This window comes from Gouania willdenowi, chromosome 21, assembly GCF_900634775.1.
Source record: "Gouania willdenowi chromosome 21, fGouWil2.1, whole genome shotgun sequence".
Classification (NCBI taxonomy): Eukaryota; Metazoa; Chordata; class Actinopteri; order Blenniiformes; family Gobiesocidae; genus Gouania; species Gouania willdenowi.
The window spans coordinates 38,303,132-38,310,514 of record NC_041064.1 but is presented as its reverse complement, the minus strand read 5'-3'; the positions used below and the strand labels follow the sequence as shown (position 1 = coordinate 38,310,514).

Here is a 7,383-nt window from a genome sequence, read left to right as displayed (position 1 = left end):
GTGAAATTAGAGAAAATACTTTTAAACATGATTTATTTTACTGTAGTAAATTACATTAATGAATTAATAATAACATGAATATTAATAATAATTATTATTATTTTTAATAATGCCTGATTTTCAATTGTGTTATTTGTGAAAAAGTACAAATAAAGTGCTTGAATATGATTACCTCACAGATGTTTTTATAGTGATAATATAGATTTATTAGATCTCTCCTGCTGACTGGTTCTCCTCTGGTTCTCTTACATTTTACCTCCTTTTTCAAAGCAATTGGACATTTATTTAATTAATTCATCTTGGTACATAAGTGCATAGTAAAAATCTAATGTCTATTTTTATATATGTATAAACATAATAAATATGTTTTTAATGTGTCCTGTCTATATGTGGTGTTTGTTTTAATGACACCTTTTTCGGCACATGCAGCTAAATATATATTTATGCCTTTAGCAAAACAAAAAGCAGACAGTGAAGTTATACTGTTTGTAAATGTTATGTATTCATGTATTCAAAGCAATACATCCTGTATACAATACATATAAACACAATTTTAACCAAATTAATGTTGGCCTTAACTATGTCAAAAAAGCAGGTAAACTAGCTGTTTACACTAATTTTTAAAACAAATTTACGTTAGGAAAATAAACTATTTATGGAACTACATAAAAATATTGTACATACACATATATGTGTATATACAATATTATTATCATTGTAACGGTTGTTAGAGCTACTATCTTTACCAGAGAGCTAATATTTATTCCTGGTTATTGTTTTACTGGGTTTTATTTATCAGTGATTAGTTCATAACAATGTGTTATTGTTGAGCTGTTGCTTCATCAAATAAAGATGAAAACAGTTCTAATGTGGTGTTCTGTGTTATAGCCGACAATAAAAGGTTTGTTGTGTGTTTTTCCTGATAGACGTGATACGTCATGTTCTCATCCTGTCCAATCAGAGCCGTCCACACCCTCAGACCTAAAGAGGAATTAAATAAAGACGAATAAACCAGTTTTCCATGTAAAGTTCAGGAATTAATATTACCATGTAAACACGAAGCAGAACACTTTAATTCAGAATGATTTAATTCAGAACAATGAATACTAAGGATGTAACAATTCACTCAACTCCCGATACGATTCGATTCACGATACTGAGTTCACGATATGATTCTCGTACGATTTATTTTACAAAATGCGGCTGTAGACAAATGATGACTGAAAAATATTTTTTTTTGGAAAACAACTACAAAATACTGTATTATTTTCCTTTTATTTTTCATTGTCAAAAGAATTCCTTGATAAACTATTCAAAACAATGCAATTTAACTAAAAATAAATCTTGAATGAAATAAATAAAGGAATAATACAAATGAAGAAGAAGCTCATTAATTTAAATTCTGGTTCTATAGTAAACAATGCAAAACTGCATAAGAGTTTTTTTTCTTTTAAAAGTGCAACTGAAAATGTATTTTGTGCCTTAACAATTGGACCAGTCTGCATTGTATTTACATCAGATATTTGTTTGGACCAGCAGAGGGCGCTGGTAACCCAGTGGTTGGTTGGCATGCAGATAATCTTGCAGTGAAGAAGAGATGCTATGCTAGCAGACAGAGCTAATAGAAAAACGTGACTTTTACAGATATTCACGTAATATGACAGATATTCTTTTTGTGCTAAAGGGGTAATGAATCATTTATTAACATGTTTAAGAGTAGAAGGCGGCCAGAAAGAAAGTATTAGCAGACTCCGCCCGCCGCGTACACTGCTGGACGAGAGAAGGGATAAATATATAGCGCCCTCTGCTGTTTAAAAAAAGTACTGCGATTCAATTTTCAAAGTATCGATGTCAATCGTGATCCCTATGAATCGATTTTTAACTGCCTTACGATTAATCGTTACATCCCTAATGAATACTAAATTAAAAAACATCATGTAACCGTGGCAACGAGCCCTGTGAGAGTCATGTTCTTTGACAGAGATGCAGGTGGACTCCTCCATTGTGTCCTGGATTGTGGACTACTTAACTGGCAGACCACAGTATGTATGTCTGAGACACTGTGTGTCTGATATAGTGGTCAGCAACACTGGGGCGTGGCCCCTCAAGGGACTGTCCTCTCTCCTTCCTCTTCACCACCTACACCATGGACTTCAGCTACTGCACTGACACCTGTCATCTCCAGAAGTTCTCTGATGACTCTGCAGTGGTTGGATGTATCAGGGAGGGGGGTGAGGTGGACTACAGGGCTGCTGTGGACAGCTTTGTCACATGGAGTGAGCTGAACCATCTACAGCTCAATGTGACAAAGACTAAGGAGCTGATTGTGGACCTGAGGAGAACCAGGAGGCCAGTCAGTCCTGTCTCCATCCAGGTGAAGGCCATCTTGGTCAATAAGTCCCACCCACTCCATGATGTGCTGGTCAGTCACAGAAGCACCTTCAGCACCTTTAGAACCTTTAGAACCTTCAGCACCAGGCTGATCCAACCACGGTGCTCCACAGAACATCACAGTTTGATTGTTGTAAATATCTAAATCGTATTTGTATATAAATGTGAACTGAACTTGTAAACACTTAATTCCTAATGCTAATTTAATTCTGAATTAAACTTCAATCCAAATGGTTTATTTCGATTTTATTTCCAAATGAAATAATTCCTCTATCTTGTAAAGACTTAATTCTCCTCTAAGTTAATTCCGGTCATTCTGAGCATGTGCGACTTGTCACGATGACGCGCTGGTGACAACACAATCCAAGATGGCCGCCCAGACTCCACCCAAGACTATTTATTTAATAAGAGCCTTAGAAGACATGGATATAAAGTCATTCTTCTGTCCAGAAGTCCATAAAGTTTGTCTCTTATTTTAACGTCATCCAGAGGTGAAAAGAACAATTGATTATTCAGAGGAAACTCACTCACAATGTGTGGAGATAAAAGAGTTGTTGTGTTCATTGTGTCCTAAGTTTATCTCCAGATAAAGGAGGACCATCCTGGGACCATCCCCCACCATGAGCTGACCTCTGGAGACCACACCATTGTTCCCTTTGTGAGCCCACACACAAAGACCATGGGAATAGGTTTGGGAAAAGCTACTTCCGATGAGTCAGTTTAAGGAGAGCGACTCAGCGATGGTGACAAACATCAGGTTCATCAGACTTATCAGGGTCATCAGGGTCTCTGTGAGGGTCTGTGAACAGATCCTAGAGCTGATCCAGATGATACATCTCCCCACTGAGGGATGAATAAAGAATATTCTACTCTACTCTATCATAGAGCTGATCATAGAGCTGATCATACAGCTGATCATAGAGCTGATCATACAGCTGATCATAGAGCTGATCATACAGCTGATCATAGAGCTGATCATACAGCTGATCATAGAGCTGATCATAGAGCTGATCATAGAGCTGATCATACAGCTGATCATACAGCTGATCATAGAGCTGATCATAGAGCTGATCATACAGCTGATCATAGAGCTGATTATAGAGCTGATCATACAGCTGATCATAGAGCTGATTATAGAGCTGATCATAGAGCTGATCATAGAGCTGATCATAGAGCTGATTATAGAGCTGATCATACAGCTGATCATAGAGCTGATTATAGAGCTGATCATACAGCTGATCATAGAGCTGATTATAGAGCTGATCATACAGCTGATCGTAGAGCTGATCGTAGAGCTGATCATAGAGCTGATCATATAGCTGATCATAGAGCTGATTATAGAGCTGAGCATAGAGCTGATCATAGAGCTGATTATAGAGCTGATTATAGAGCTGATCATACAGCTGATCATAGAGCTGATCATAGAGCTGATCATAGAGCTGATCATAGAGCTGATTATAGAGCTGATCATAGAGCTGATCATAGAGCTGATTATAGAGCTGATCATAGAGCTGATCATAGAGCTGATCATAGAGCTGATTATAGAGCTGATTATAGAGCTGATCATACAGCTGATCATAGAGCTGATCATAGAGCTGATCATAGAGCTGATCATAGAGCTGATTATAGAGCTGATTATAGAGCTGATCATAGAGCTGATCATAGAGCTGATTATAGAGCTGATTATAGAGCTGATCATACAGCTGATCATAGAGCTGATCATAGAGCTGATCATAGAGCTGATCATAGAGCTGATCATAGAGCTGATTATAGAGCTGATCATAGAGCTGATCATAGAGCTGATTATAGAGCTGATCATAGAGCTGATTATAGAGCTGATTATAGAGCTGATTATAGAGCTGATCATAGAGCTGATCATAGAGCTGATCATAGAGCTGATCATAGGCCAGTAGAGAAAGAGCTTAACGTAAGACAAGGCAATTTTATTTGTATAGGTAACAAAACATTTAAAATCATCAGTAAAATAATTTAAACATACATGAACCAAAACTCTCCCTGTCAATCATACGCAGCAGAGAAAAAGAGTTCCTTTAACTTTGATCTACTAAACGTAGATATGTAAATATGTAGATATATAATGAGGGATATTTAGGGACATTATTGTGCATTAGACACATCACATACAGCACCCACCGCAACATCACACATAGACATTGACCAACAGGCGGCACCAGAGGGAGGACGCTCTCTGTCACTGACATGTAAACCATGTCTGTCATGAATGATGTCATCTCTATTCATTATCAGTGTATGATTATTAATGTGTATGATTATTAATGTGTGTTCTCCTCCAGCATTAAAGAACCAGGAGGGTTTCAGCTGTAGATCCTCGATAGGGACTAGAGCACATGTAGACATTATAAACCAACATAGATAGAGATGTAGATACATAGAGAGCAGAAATGATGCTCCTACTGAAACTGATCCCTCGTGCACGTGTTCACATGACGTGCACGCTCTCTAGTGTGAGTGCGTGACCTCAGACCTGTGGGTTATGAAGCCCTGCTCACACACACACACACACACACACACACAAACACACACACACACACACACACACACACACACACACACACACACACACACACACACACACACACACACACACACAGTGAAGTGTGCCACTCACTCTGAGACGTTCCTTTGTCTTCCTCAGAAGGATGGTAGCACTTTAAACGGACCAATCAGAAGCTCACTACACACTTCCTGTTCATCATTGATGAATAAGTCACTAACTCTCAGCGTTCTACAAACATGGTTGTGTTTAAGACTTGGTGTTAGTCGTACTCTACATGAGAAAGGAAGAGTCCATGAAGCTCTGCTTTCTGCTGATCACCTGATCAATAACTATGTGAGGATCAAAGAACACTAATAGTTCATAACTATTGAAACACAGATGTTACTGTATGTAGATCATCATCACTGGCTGGATGTCAGTGTGTTGGATGAGTTGGTTTACATGTTGGATGTAGTGACATGTACAGAACAGAAAGAAAAGTCCTTCTACAGCTTTATATTGATCATCAGTGATAGTCTACAAACTGATGAATGTGATCATCTAAAGCACGGGTGTTAAACTCCAGTCCTTGAGGGCCAGATTCCTCAGGCTTTTAAATGTGTCCCTGTTCCAACACATGTGTTGTCATCAAGCTCTGCAGAAGCGTGATAATGAGCCATTCATTTGATTCAGGTGTGATGGAGCAGGGACACATCTAAAAGTCTGAGGAATCTGGCCCTCGAGGACTGGAGTTTGACATCCCTGATCTAAAGGATCAATAACAGAGTCTGATCAGGTCAACACATGGAGCATCAAACTAAAGACCCGCCCCTTTCACACGAAAACAAAATCAAAACATTTTCCCTAAAACTGGGAATTATGTGCGTCCACATAATAGATCAAGATCAATTTCATACACAAGACAAATCAATGTTCTTTATATGATAGAACAGCTTAAAATCAATAAGAACATTTAAAATCAATAAGAACATTTAAAATCATCAGTAAAATCAAATAAAATCATCAACATGACCAGAAATCTCTCTCTCAATCATACAGTAGAGAAAAAAGAGTTCAACTATCTGATCTGTGTCTATAGATCTATGAGACCTGCTGGGTTCATACCTGACTAACATCTCACTGACACACACACAAACCTGTGTGTGTGTGTGTGTGTGTGAAAGTAATGGATTACAAATACTCACGTTACTGTAACTGAGTATCTTTGATGTTTACAATAAATCAGTAATTTTACTTTTAAAAGAAGTAATTCATTACATTTCTACACCAACCATTACTGAGTAAATTATCATTACATTGATCATAATCCATATGTTATTAGTTATTAGTTCTGATCAAAAACACTTTCTATGGTTTCTACCTATTATATTATATTATATGTTATATATTATATAATAGTATATTATATTGTGTATTTACTCACATGGAACTTTTGGCATCTTTTAGAGTTCATAAATTTAGCTCCTGATAAATTATTTTATTTTGAATTTAAATGTTAAATATATATATTTTTCATATTTGTACATTTTGACAAAGCTTTTATTTTATACAGATGCTTTTGTGGAAAATAAATTAAGATTGTGTTTCTTCCTTTTTCAGTTTTACATGAGACGTTTACTGTATGTAAGGGACCCGTACCAAGATTTATTACCAACAATAAACTACAGTAACTTTAACTTTTACTTTGATTATTATTTACCTCAGATACTTTTTATTAATACTAGTATTAATACTATATTAATACTATATTAATACTAGTATTAATACTAGTATTAGCGTAGATATATCACTACTATTTACACCGTGTGTGTGTGTGTGTGTGTGTGTGTAGATTTGTTGGGTTCCTGCACAGAGATGATAAATAACTGTTCCTACCTGGTCCGCGGTCCTCAATCCGGTCCTCCTAAAGTTCCCAGAGTTCTTGATGTTCCTGGTTCTCTTCGCTCCGTAAACTCACAGTTTTTGACTCAAACTAAGTGAAAGTTCTCACACACTGATCGGACTGTGAGTCACTAGAAGTTAGTCCTTCATCTCTGGCTTGTGTGTGTGTGTGTGTGTGTTAGTTTGGGCTCCCCTTGCCCCTCCCCCTCCCTCACAGATGGGCTGAGCTAAAAGTTAGATCAAGTTTCATTGGTTGGATTCTGTAGGAAAAGTTTGTGTTTATCATCATCATCATCATCATCATCATCATCATCATCATCATCATCATCATCATCATCATCTAACCTATCACATACACACATTATCATCAAAGAAAAGATCAACCAATCACAGCAAAGTAACGTTCGAGTAACGTTTGTGATTTTTTGCTTTTTATGAACTACTACTACTACTATATAATAATAATAATAATAATAATAATAATAATAATAATAATAATAATAATAATAATAATAATAATAATAATCTACAAAAACTTTAAAGCAAGAGACAATGGTTACAATTTAAGGAAA

The 7,383-nt window shown here is 36.6% G+C and overlaps 1 protein-coding gene across 1 annotated transcript in view; it reads right to left on the bottom strand.

Moving 5' to 3' along the window:
- The window catches only part of LOC114455720 (zinc finger protein GLI2-like), a 63,012-nt gene extending 56,044 nt beyond the window's left edge, over window positions 1-6,968 (bottom strand). Inside the window, exon 1 of the mRNA XM_028437100.1 lies at window positions 6,806-6,968. The gene's annotated coding sequence lies outside the window, so the exon portion shown is untranslated. The remainder of the gene's footprint in view (window positions 1-6,805) is intronic.
- Between the last annotated feature and the right edge of the window lie 415 nt (window positions 6,969-7,383).